The sequence below is a fragment of the Triturus cristatus genome, chromosome 8 (genome assembly GCF_964204655.1).
Source record: "Triturus cristatus chromosome 8, aTriCri1.1, whole genome shotgun sequence".
In the NCBI taxonomy this organism is placed as follows: domain Eukaryota; kingdom Metazoa; phylum Chordata; class Amphibia; order Caudata; family Salamandridae; genus Triturus; species Triturus cristatus.
In genome coordinates this window covers 740,726,871-740,739,874 of record NC_140591.1, presented here as the reverse complement: position 1 = coordinate 740,739,874, position 13,004 = coordinate 740,726,871, and the positions used below count along the sequence as shown (strand labels likewise).

General features: G+C 47.8%; 1 protein-coding gene across 5 annotated transcripts in view; it reads left to right on the top strand.

The window, feature by feature from the left end:
* Positions 1 to 834: 834 nt before the first annotated feature.
* LOC146804998 (arylsulfatase D-like) overlaps positions 835 to 13,004 on the top strand; it is a 480,817-nt gene continuing 468,647 nt past the window's right edge. For 2 of the 5 annotated variants that reach the window (XM_085622141.1, XM_085622140.1), the window contains exon 1: positions 892 to 1,016. The gene's annotated coding sequence lies outside the window, so the exon portion shown is untranslated. Of the gene's footprint in view, positions 1,017 to 13,004 lie in introns of all 5 variants that reach the window. The other 3 variants (XR_014967772.1, XM_085622134.1, XM_085622142.1) reach the window with 3 other exon arrangements.

Genomic DNA, 13,004 nt, shown 5'->3' with positions numbered 1-13,004 from the left:
TCTGACGAAGGCTGTATTTGAAGCCGAAATGCATTGGGATATGTGAGATACGTAGAACTTGTTAATCACCGCATCTTCGCTTTAAAAGAGGAACTTTAAAACGTCGTGATGAAATAAACGAACGTTCAACTTCATTGAAAGCAGTGTAACTTTATTGAAAATCACAGAAAATCATTGCTATTTTATTCAACAGTGGGAAGTTTCACCCATTCAACCAGTGCCCAGGGGACACACCCTTTGCTTAGGGTTTGCTACATATGGCCATGTCTGCACTGGGGTGGCAGAGTGGGCTAAAGAACGGTGATGGATCAAACCCAGATCAGTTGACTGGGGGTGAGTGCTTGCAATGTTCAACACTCCGTCCATCATTTCCTTTGGTTTTGCTTTGTTCGCCATAAGTTGGCAGGGTATGCTCAGACGTGAGTCCCTTGCTCACTTTGCCACTGGATTCATGCAAGCCTGGCTGAAGACGGCTGAAATGCCAGAAACCGGTCCTAGGAAGCTTGTTTCCGGTCCAGGGAAGGCATGGCTTGGCAGTTCGGGCTGGACTGTTCCCATGAGGCACAGGGTCAGACTGATTTGCATATGGCATGTCTGAACTGGGGTTGCAGAGTGGGCTAAAGAACGGTGATGGGTCAAACCCAGATCTGTTGACTGGGTGTGAGTGTTTGATTTGTTCTGATGCTCCGTCCATCACCACCCCCTTTTGTATGACTACCGTACAGCACACAGGAACAAATATTGACTATATTCAATCATGGCTGCAGTTTTGTCAGCACGAAATAGGGGCGTGAGTTTGTCTGTTATTTGCCTCGTGACTTGGAAGACTGCTCTGCCTTTATTGCTGCCAGATCTCTGAGCTTCACCAAGTCTTATTTTCACTTCTCTGCTCGACGAAGAAGGCATTGATTTTGTGAGAAGTCATTCCAGAAATCAGCCACGGCCAGCGCAGTGATCCGCGTATGAACTCTGTTGAAGTTTGACAAGCACCGCACAAAATCAGCCGAAAGACGGAGGTAAGAAATGTATCTATGCCGCGCCTGTTCCAGAAGCACTGTACATTACGCAATCGGGAAGCAGGAACCGAGAACATTTTCATGGGAAAGTCGGCCCATAATGCGAGAACAAGTCAGATACATTTGAAGATAAAAAGGCTTGCAAAGAACATATGTATGAAATGTAATCTGCTCATGTTCAAGTTTGGAAACAACGGCGCTAAAAATGCCATTGGCTCCTGGAGATATTGTCTCGTCAAGGAAACTCCTACAGCTCAGGAAGCACTTGGCAGGGAAAAACTAAGCGCCGTTGCTCCACCAGCATTGTGGCACTTTGATTTGTCGTTAGTTTTTTTGTTAAAGATATCACAGTTTGCTCACTGACAACCAAATGAATTGATATTTTGTGGCCCAACATCTGTGTGCTGATAGGTTAGTTAAAAAAAAATACAAAATCGTAGTAGGTTGCAATTCGACCTGCCTCCTGAATATTAATGCACTAGGTCGGAAATTGCAATCCACTACGATTCATTGCATCATAGGGATGGGGGCCCGATGGGGTCAGCCAGGGCCGGCCTGGGAACCAAAATCTGCCATGGCAAAGTGCTCGGCCGCGCCTGGGGTTTTTGAGTGGGGGGTGTGTCGGGGGGGTTTGTTGGGGGGTGCAGCCGAGCTGTTTGCCTGGGCCGGTTTCGGACGATTTTGTTACAGGGGCCCTGTAACAAAAACGGCCCCCAGGGGCCCAAATTCAGCCCCTCACACTGGCGGACCACCGGGGAAACGCCCGCGCTCGCTACCTCCAGTCCGGCCCTGGGGTCAGCAGTCTACCATGGGGCAGATTTATGTTGCCTGGCGCATCTCTGCAAATCAGCAGACATGCGCCAGGAAAGATGCGGCACGCAAGTTTACCCTTGCGCCACCCATGATGCGCCGCATTTACAATGCGGCGCATCATGGCGCAGGAATAAACAGATGCGTGTCGCATCTGGGACGTAAAGTTGGCGCAGTGCTGAAGTAGTGTTGCTGTGTGACACGCAACTCCAGCACTCTTCCAACTTGCCCTATGTGTAACGTGGTGCGTCAAGCCTTACGACTGCTTCAAGCAGGCGCAGGGTTTTGACGCATCAGCGTTGGAAAAGTGACTCAGTGAAATCTTGTAGATTTCACTGAGTCACTTTTCAGGGGCGTTCCTGCGACGGAACGCCCCCCCCTCGTACAAACGCCCATATGAAGCCTAACGCAGGTTTCATGTGGCACAGGGCTTTACACCGTGACGCTTCTCCATAGATGCGTCACGATGTAAATAGGGCGCAACGTGGCGCAGGGTTTACGCCGCCGCTGCGTCACAAAAGTGACGCAACGGCAGCGTAAAAGTGGCGCAAGTCCAACATAAATCTGCCCCCATGTCTCTAAATAAAACAATCTTTTTTTCTTTTAATGGAGCCAATTTTACCTAAAAAAAAGAACTGTTTTACAAACTTTTGTTAGGAGTAGGCAGTTTTTCTATATTTTTGTCAACAGTTGCAGAGAGGAAGGGATCCCTGGGGACCCACTCCCATTTGTGAAGAATGGGTTAACACCTCCTTTGAGGTGCTGGTGATAATTAATGTCTCGCTGCCAGATTTCCGTTGCAAAACATTAATACCATAAAGAATCAGCATTTGGAAGGGACGCCCTTAGTATGCCCCTTCCGTTTACCGATCGGTATGGTTTCCTAAACCTATTTAAAGATTTTGAAAACATTTTCAGACACATTAAACGAGTTTAATACAGGCCAAAAATAGTTTTAGTGTTCTGAAAACCTCTGATTTACTAAATGAATTTCAGTGCCATTACGCACTTTATCTAATGTTTGAAACCGGTCAGCTTCAGTGGAAAGCTATTATGCACTTGATATAATGTTTACATGCCCTAGTTTACACAATGGTGTTTAGCCAAGAAAGTTTGTACTAAAAAATGGCACTTTGAAAAATGACTGTTTTTATTGCTTAGGTCCGGTGTCTTGAATAAAAAAAAAATAAAAGGGAAAACTGTCCTGATGCAGTTGAAAATTGATAATGATCTATTTATGTGTTGTAACTGGGTTAGTTGTTCATGGTGGGTTTAATGTCATTCACGCGTCTTTTAAACATTTTGCATCTTTATGTGTATATGTGATTTTTATGGTTCATAAAAAAACCTCACCTATTAATGCCTATAATGAGTCAATAGATGACGAGCAGGATAAATGTATAAAATATTCCAGAAATCAAAAAAGACATCATAACAAATGTTCCTTTTCCTGTAAACCTGAACAATTTTCCCCAGCCAGTTGAATATAATGCATTAGATGACTTTCAATAGGATGTTCTATTTATCCATTAGCTTACCAATAAGGGGGCAGATTTATGTTGCACTTGCGCCTCATTTACGCCGCCGTTGCGTCACTTTTGTGACGCAGCAGCGGCGCAAATCCTGCATCATGGTGCGGGGTATTTACAAACGTGACGCATCTCCCAGATGCGTCACGTTGTAAAGCCCTGCGCCACATGTAGGCGTTCCAGGGCAGGTGGGGGCGTTCCGGCGCAGGACCGCCTCCTAAAAGTGGCTGAGTGAAATCTACAAGATTTCACTCAGTCACTTTTAGGCCCATGCTGCGTCAAAACCCTGCGCCTGCTTGAAGCAGGCGTAAGGATTGACGCAGCATTGTACAGATAGGGCCCCCCAGATCATTGCTGGAGCTGCGTCGCGCTTGCGACGCAACTCCAGCAATGCGCCACTTTTCGGCACAGATGCGTCACGCATCTGTGCCGTTTTTGCCCCATGGTGCGCCGCATTATAAATGCGGCGCATCCATGGTGGCGCAGCTGTGGCGCATAATAACTGGCGCATCCCTGCTGATATGCAGGGATGCGCCAGTCGTCATAAATCTGCCCCAAGCAGTTTTGTCCAGGGGAGAATTAAGGTTATAAGGTTTCAAGAAGAATACCTGGGGGCAGATTTATGTTGCACTTGCGCCTCATTTACGCCGCCGTTGCGTCACTTTTGTGACGCAGCAGCGGCGCAAATCCTGCGCCATGGTGCGGGGTATTTACAACGTGACGCATCTGGGAGATGCGTCACGTTGTAAAGCCCTGCGCCACATGTAGGCGTTCCAGGGCAGGTGGGGGCGTTCCGGCGCAGGAACGCCTCCTAAAAGTGGCTGAGTGAAATCTACAAGATTTCACTCAGTCACTTTTGAGCCCATGCTGCGTCAAAATCCTGCGCCTGCTTGAAGCAGGCGTAAGGATTGACGCAGCATTGTACAGATAGGGCCCCCCAGAACATTGCTGGAGCTGCGTCGCGCTTGCATCGCAACTCCAGCAATGCGCCACTTTTACGGCACAGATGCGTGACGCATCTGTGCCGTTTTTGCCCCATAGTGCGCCGCATTATAAATGCGGCGCATCCATGATGGCGGAGCTGGGGCGCAAAATAACTGGCGCATCCCTGCTGATATGCAGGGATGCGTCAGTTATTATAAATATGCCCCCTGCTGTTTTTTCCTTTTAGTGATAAGGCCCTGCCATGTTTGCCCTTTTGAAATGCATCATAGTGAATGCGTAGTTTTGAGTCACAGAAAGGGTAATAACAGATTGAAGTCACAATATAAATCATTTATTGATGGTGCCATAGTAATTTTAGGAAGTATGGTGGATTTTATGTTGCGAATAACGCTGATCATCTGCTCCAAATCGGTGACCCACCTTTTTAAGAAAACAGTTTCTCTCATAATTTTCTCAACAAAATGGTGGCTGGTGCTTCAGAAGCTGAAATGAAGATGCATTTTCTATAAAGTCACAAATATCTTCCTCGTCCAAGGGAGAAAGTCTGGCATGCTGAGTAAAACATGTACTTCCAACACCAGCAGTATCCAGTTTCTTGATTCCTGGGTGTTCTGCTACAGTGTCCTCAGTGCGTTCGAAAGGAGAAGTTGAGTGCGAACAGAAGTGGTTGTGGAAAAAGGGATTGGAGTCCCTTTGGATACAAAAGATGCTGCAGACCAATCAAACGGTCAAGAAGCTAAGAGATAATGCTTCCTGGATGAATCATAGTGCAGGATGATCTCATTTATTTTCTCCATTGCGAAACTTAGCCGCTTGTGTGCAAGATATAACAAGCATTTGCAAGCAATAGGTCTCACATTACTGAAAGTTTGAGTTATTGGCGTTGCTGATAATAATGCAATGTCAATAGCTCAAACTTTTAGAAATGGGAGAACTATTGCATTGCAAATGCTTTTTGTTTTATTGGGTCAAAGCAGTACCTGTGAGTGAGATTTTAACTAGCAATCTAGTGTTTTCAGAATTTTTCTGATTTCATGCAAGAGTTACTGTTGTGAGGGTGAATGTGACAAAGTATATACTGGTGTGCCATTTGTGAGACAGCTTCTAAGTGCAATACTTGTGCAAGACTGTGGTGTGCGGTTTCGTTTCCTTTGAGCAAATTTGAGCTGTGATGAAGCGTTTCCAAACACAAGTGTGTGCTTTAATGAGTAGCTAAAGTTTAATTGTCAAAAAACGATTTATTTGTTCTCCAGGTTGTTGACATTGTGAGCACTTTATCATTAAGATTAGAGGTGGCAGCAGCTGGCGTTTCTACTTCAGTAGGTAGGCAGGTGTATACTATACAGGAAAAAAACACTATTTGCCCTACTTCAAATGTATTAGAACAGATCTTGTCTGGAATAATTCACTTTGGTGGAAAACATACCCACAGTTCATAACACCAATGGTATTCCAATAACGAGTGTTGTGTGACGATCGAAGACTCAAAATAGCCACATATATAGTTTACTTTTTCATTGAGTGTATATTGTTCATCAAAACCTGAAAATGTTTTTAACACACGTGTGCCCTTTTGTAAAAGTAGCTCGACAAAGAAGTACCTCCGGTTGATGAGTGGTGGCGATGTTGTGTCTGAGTTTTTATTGGCACAAGCTGTTAACAGGTTTGGGTGCTCAGCAGAGCAGTTTGCTATGGCCGGTTTTGGATGATTTTGTCACAGGGGGGGCGATGTTGCCGAACCCCGGTAACAAAAAAGCCCCCCCAGGGGCCAAAAACCAGCCCCCACCCTGGCAGCCCACCGGGGAAATGCCCGGTGCCCGCTACGGCCAGCCGAGCCCTGGCTGTTATCACTGCTGGCATCCCACATCAGTAAAATTGCTGTGTTGTTGACACTTCTGTGAAGGAGGTTTTGAATTGTGCGCAGATGGCAGCGCCTGCTCGAAAGGAACGATGTTTTAAGACTTGTAAGCCTATACCACTTAATGAAAAGAACAATTGCCAGTCCCAGTATAGAAAAAAGCGTGTGGCTGAATTCAAAAACAAAATCTTGTGCCGGTGTGATTTCTTATGGTTCTCGTCTCGCTACTCAGACCAGAATGGGTTGAGAGCACCTAGATGAAAGAGAGCCTTTGTATATCGGTATCATGGAGTAAACAAAGGAGGTATTCACAAAAAAAAGGGCTCAGGGTTATGTCTGATGATCAGATTGGGGCTGATTCCAGAAATAGGCTGGCCAGGGACACTGTTCTCTGCTGCCAGCTAGAGTCCCATGACTGATTGGAAGGGAGGTGGGAGGGAGTGGGGTAGAGCAGCGGGGAAGACACAGGACAAGGAAAGAAAAACCAGCACTGCACTCGTGAAAGGGTGCCACGCTTGTAGAAAGAGCTCATACCAGTGGAGAGGGAGGGTTGTGCTGAGAGGAGCAGACACAGACAGCAGTGCCCCCTGCTCTGAGGCAGGCTGAAGCACAACCTCCTCTCTCGTCCACCTGGCCCTGCTGCTCTTCTGTGAGGCAGTCCAGGCTGGATCCTGCTGACTGATTGGGCGGGGAAGGAAACGCAGAAAAAATACAAATAAGTGAAAGAGAAACCAATGCAGAGAGCGTGAAACGGGCACAGCCCTGATAAAGTGTGGACAATTATTAACAAACACCCAGAGGGAGGCACAGAAGGGGAGGCAGCAGTAACATAACTGTGGTGTTAAGAGGAGTGGGAGTAAGAATGCTATAATAAAAGTTAAGAAGCTATGGAACTGAAGCTGAACACAGACACACAGTAACAGAGGAGGAAACCAAGGAAAAAAATGTAGGAAGGTGGAATCTGACTATATGGTTGCCCCCACTTTTATCCTGGTGTTTTGATGGGTTTTGACTTAGTTTGGCTGGGAACCTGCTAATCAGGTCCCCATCCTAGCTGCTTCCTCTCTAAAATGATTCCATGTACTGTAGGTACACTCCAGATTAGATTCTGGGGTACCTTTGTGAGTCCCTAGTATATGGTATACTATGTACCCAGGGCATAGGTACCCCAGAGGCCTACCAGGGGCCGAATAATGTATTATGCCACCCCTGGAAAGCCCTCCAAACTGACACCACAGGTCTGCTACTGCAGACTGGGTAAGGTGGTGCATGCACCCCTTACTGAGATATAGGTTCACTATATCTCACCTATCACTGTACATAGAAACCTATCAGTCACCCCATGGCAGGCCTTATCAATCCTGAAGGCAGGGTGCTTGGTTTTGTGTGAGAGGGTGCCCATGCATGAGCATAGCCCCTCTGCAGCCTTCGGAATCTCTTCTCCGGGGTTGTCTGTGATGCAGCCTGACCATATGCTCTTAAGTGCATTATAACCAAACGGTAAATGCTAACTTTGGACTGGCTGCACGGAAACATGTCGTGTTTGGTGTCAAACACCTTGGAATCATACCCCCACACCAGTAACTGATATGGGAGTATGATCCCACCCTTCTAGAGGGAGAGACATGACAGCACCGGTATACCCGGTACCAACTTAAAAGAGCCCTGGCATCACAAAATGGATGCTGCAGCCACATACACGGGTCTGGCCTCCTGCTGCTGATCGAAACTCCGGCAGGGAAGGCCTGCATAATAGGTTTCCTGTCACAGGGAGGTGAAACCACCTCCCAGACAGGCTGATGTGTATTGGGGCTGGGTGGGAGCCCTCTCAGAATGCTTTGAAGTCCTGCAGTGGGGGCACATTTGGTTTCCCTGTGCATAGTCCAGCTCAAACCGGTTTTGGGGCTACCATCCCCGGCTCTGACACGAAAATGGACAAAGGTAATGGGTGTAGCCACCCCTCTTTCCAAACCCTCCCATAGGTGGGTCCCCTGAGTTAGTCCAACCCCTTTCTTAGGTATAAGTAAGGAACCCCTGGCAAAAGGACTTTAGATTACACCTGGACGAAACACTCTTACAGAAATCCCGGAACTCTGACAATCTACATGACTAGATGACTGAAGGATCTCCCTTGGATTAAAGGGGTTACTCCCCTGCTTGGCAGGCACCAAAGACGCATCTGTGTGGTCTGCATCTCCGAAGCTCCCGCCGGACGCCAAAGAATTTGCAACACAGGAGGTAGGTTTCCAGACTTCCCAGAGGCTGACCCGAGTCCCCAGCAAAGCTGAGACCCGTAGCCCTCGTGGGTACCATGGAACCAGAACCCCTGGACACCGTGCACATTTGTAAGTGCATCAGCTTCTCGACGTCCTTTGAGGCCGTGCACTGGGTTACTTGTAGCCCAGACCCGAGCACATTTTACACCGAAGATTGCTGGCCTACACTCCACGAGTGTTCCGTGAGCCAGCCCTTTGTGTTTTCGCTTGAGGCTCCTTTGCGATCCCTGGTCCGTTGACTGGTGGGTCCTTATGAAGGCAACTCTTACCTTAATTGGGCTTCCCTGATTTCTCCAGACGTGCCCTGACTCTCCATTGCTTGGGGAGTCCGCAGGACCTTGCTGGTCCGCACCGAAGCATCTTTTCTCTTCCTGCGTGGTTTACTTTTGCCAAGGCTTGTTGTGTCCAATCCGGGCACCGATGCTGCAGCACTCGACATCCTTTGTGGGACAGCTCAAATCCAGCTCCTGGTTATCCTTGACACCTCTTGTTCCTCATGGCTAAAGAGTCAAGCTTCACCTCCTCACACCTGAAGAACCCAACATCGGTGGGCATTCGTCTGTCGTGCCCCTGGTCACTGGCAAGTGACCCAGACTTTGTCCCCTCTGCTTTCAGGTTCTTCACATCTTCGATACAGGCTTGGATCTCTTTGGACACTTTTCCTCTACCCGGCATCAGCACTTTTCAGTCTCCTTCCATTGTAAACGACGACGCGACCCGACACCATTTGACACCTATGCACCCGGCTTCCCTGGGTGAGGTAACACGAGTACTCCGGTGCTCCCATGGGTGTTGGCCCTAGAACCATCTAAGTCCAAAAGGGTTTGCTCCTAGGCCACTCCTAAGTGTCCTTAAACATTAAAATTCGAACCGCGACTTTCCCCGTAGAAGCTAACGGGAGCTTGCGGCTGTGTTCTCACACTGCACACGTCTCCCCTGTGTCACTACCTTGGGTGGTTCCTTGGGGTCCCAGTGATTTTACAGGCTCTAGGCCTTGTGTCTAGTCAAGTCGTGGTTCTTATACCACTTTCTTAGTATATGGTTTGGTCCGCCCCTAGGGCCTACCTTATATTGTGATAATTTACTGTGATATTTTAAGTGTAACATATGTGCTTTTACCTCTAGCCTCATAAAGAGACTAGTGGGGTGTGTTTCGAAATAAATACATATATTTTATATATATACCTGGTGTGGTTCTCAATTCATTTGGACATTCAAGAGATTATAGACTGGTAAAACAAGCTGCTTTACATTCCTTCAAGACTTAGCCTGAAAGCTGCTCTCCATAGCAACTACTATGATAGCTTTCAATAAAGGTTGTCTTTAACCTATCATCAATAAGGGGTTGTTTGGACTTGTGCAATGTGCCCACAATAATTAGTGGACAGCATATACCAGGCCAACTTCTCACATTGGTGTGCAGCGTGTGCAATTCCAGCTTGCTATTGTTTTACCAGATAATCTCAATTGAGTGACTAACTGAAAACCACTAAAGGTACCTTAGGTACATATAATACAAGCTTTAGAATACAGTAAGTTCTACTGAACTTAGAGTTCTGTGTCAAGGGCCTAGCCCACCCTTTCTACAACTCAAGAGAGTTTAGCAGGCCACACTAGAGTAGGTAGTGCAATACACCACACCTCACTAGTGATTTTTTCAAGGCCAGGAACCAGTGGGTCCCTGCCAGAAGCCACTGGGCTTCTTCTAACCAAGTATGATAATCTCCGATTCTTGGAATGGAGAGCATTATGCAGTACTAGGAGACTGAAGACAGGCAAAAGTGTAAACACCCAACGGCTCATAGAGGTACTTCTGTTGGATGATCTCAGAAGACCTATAGGGTCTGAAGGGGTAGGCAGAGAGGGTGGGGCAGCAGATGAGGAAGGGCCTAGGGGTGAGATTCCCCATGACCAGGACTCTGATGCTGACCAGGAAGATGACAATGATCTTGACCTGGAAAACCCAGCTCCCCTGGAAGATGAGGAAGAGAACCACAATGGTCCTCTCTTTGTCCCTCCTGGAAGAGTTGGTGGTGGGCCTAGAAGGTCCAGATCGCCTTCAGTGGAGTCTAACCATTCTGGTTCATCTATAGGGACCTCTATCTCTGCTCATTGCAGGGAAACCTCCCAGGAGAGGAGAGAGAGACTGCTGAAGTATGAGGAAGCCCAGCTTAAAATAAAAAAGCAGCAGATAGCCCTAGAAAGGGAGTCCCTAGAGCTCTACAGAGCTAGAAAAAAGATGGGACTAGAGTCCCATGGTGGCAGCAACATTCCTAGAGATAGGGAGAGGTCTCATGACTATAGAAATCAAAACAAGATTGTCCCTCCCTACCAGAGTGGGGATGGCATCCACAAATGGATTACTGCACTGGAAAGGGCCTGTAAAGTTTAGAGGGTCCCCCAGGAGCAGTGGGCAGCAATCATATGGCTCTCCTTTGCAGACAAAGGCAGAGATAAGCTCCTCACTGTCAGAGAAGAGGATGCTGACAATTACAAGGTCTTGAAGTGTGCTCTGATTGATGGTTTTGGCCTAACCACTGAACAGTATAGGTTGAAGTTCAGAGACACTCAAAAGGCTCAGACTCAAGACTGGGTTGACTTTGTAGATTGTGCTACTAAGGGTCTGGAAGGTTGGATACATGGCAGCAAAGTGCATGACTTTGTAGGATTGTACAATTTCATTATGAGGGAGCAGATCCTTGATAATTGTCAAAACCAGCTTTTACACCAGTACCTGGTGGACTCTGATCTGACCTCTCCCCAAGAATTGGGAAAGAAGGCAGACAAATGGGTCAGAACCAGGGTAAGGCCTAAGAATCAGGGTGGTGACCAGAAGAAAGATTCTACCAAGCCCCAAGAGACAGGTGGGGATACATCTAAAGATAAGTCTCCTACAGGGGCCCAACAGTCCTCCTCTGGGGGTGGGTCCCAAATTCCTTCCTCTCCTGAAAAAGATCATATTGTCATGTTTGTAAAAAGCCTGGCCACTGGAAGACTGATCCCAGGTGCCCCAGGATTGGCAATAAAGAAAATGTTCCTCCAACTAATACTACCACTCCTCCTGGTACTACTAGTAGTAATCCCCCAGGCGTTAGTGTTGCACCCAAAAAGTTAGGTGCATTCTCATGGGGAACAGAGGTGGGCCCTAGTTTAGACAGGTCCCCCTCATAAGCCTCCTTAGTCTGTGATGGTGGTATGGGATTTGCCACTTTTACCATGGGTCCCAACCCTGTGGACAAATACAGACAGGAGTCCTTGATCAATGGTCAAAAAGCTTTGGCATTCAGGGACACATGAGCTAGTGTCACCATGGTGACAGGTAATCTAGCCCCCCTCAACAGCTATTACCTGAGTTTAACTACCAGGTGACCAACATAGATGGTATCAGGACAGATCATCCCATGGCCACAGTCAATCTCAGCTGGGAAGGGGTCACTGGCCCACAGAGAGTGGCAGTGTCCCCAAACTTGCCTGTATATTGCCTGTTGGGCAATGAGCTGGAAATTTCAGCCTGGGCTGAAGTTGAGATACAGGCCCATTTAAGTATGTTAGGCTTCCTTGAGAAAGTTGATGGGGCTGTGGTGGCCACAGCCCAATCCCAGGGAAATATTGGAGTGATAGAGCCTGAAAGAATGGCACACTCTCCTCCCCAAGAGAGCACGAGGGTTGAAGAAAAGTCTTCATCCCCTCAGACTTTAGGTAAGGGTCAGCATCCTCATGGAACTGATCCTACCCCTAGTGAAGGAACTGCCCCAGAGGTAGTCAGGCCTGTCCTGGCAATACCTCTGATGGCAGGGGACCCTTCCAAGGTGGTACCCAGTCTGGAGCAGGTAACCTGCCGCTCTCTACCCTGCCTCAGTCAGCTCAGGGCTGCAGAGGTCAGGGAGGTCAGTGGACCCCACAGGGTCCCCTGTCCAGAGGAACCCCCCCATCAGCAGATTAGGGGTACCCAGTCTAGTAGCCCTAGCCAGGTGAAAATTCTTCAACACACTGAGGGATCTCCCATACCTTTGTGTAAGGACCTCCCCCAGAAGGACTCTGTTGGGCAAGGGCAAACCTGGGACCAAAAGGTTCCAAACCTGCCATGTTCCTCCAGTGTTCCACCCAACGGGACCCAACCCCCAGCTGTAGGCAACCAAAGGTTGACCCTTAGAGCAACTCAGTCATGGAAAGAGAGGCATACATGGTGACCAGGGATCTGAGGAAGCTGAGACCAAATTTATTAGGGCCTCACTTCCCTACTCAGACACCTCACCAGCCTTTTACTTTACCAAAACACACCACAGGTAGTAATTCCCCATGGTGGAGACCCTCTCACACCCTTAGGGTGAGGGATAGCTGAGTGGACCATAAGACAGGGGGTAACCATGCTAGTGCAGGTACTTCCTTATATGGCCACTTAGTCAATAAAGGCTCAACTGGCTAAGGTTAGCCTTATCTCCTTTTGTTTGGGGGGGTTATGTAGGAAGGTGGAATCTGACTACATGGTTGCCCCCACTTGTTTCCTGGTGTTTTGATGGTTTTTGATTTAGTTTGGCTGGGAATCTGCTAATCGGGTCCCAAGCCTAGC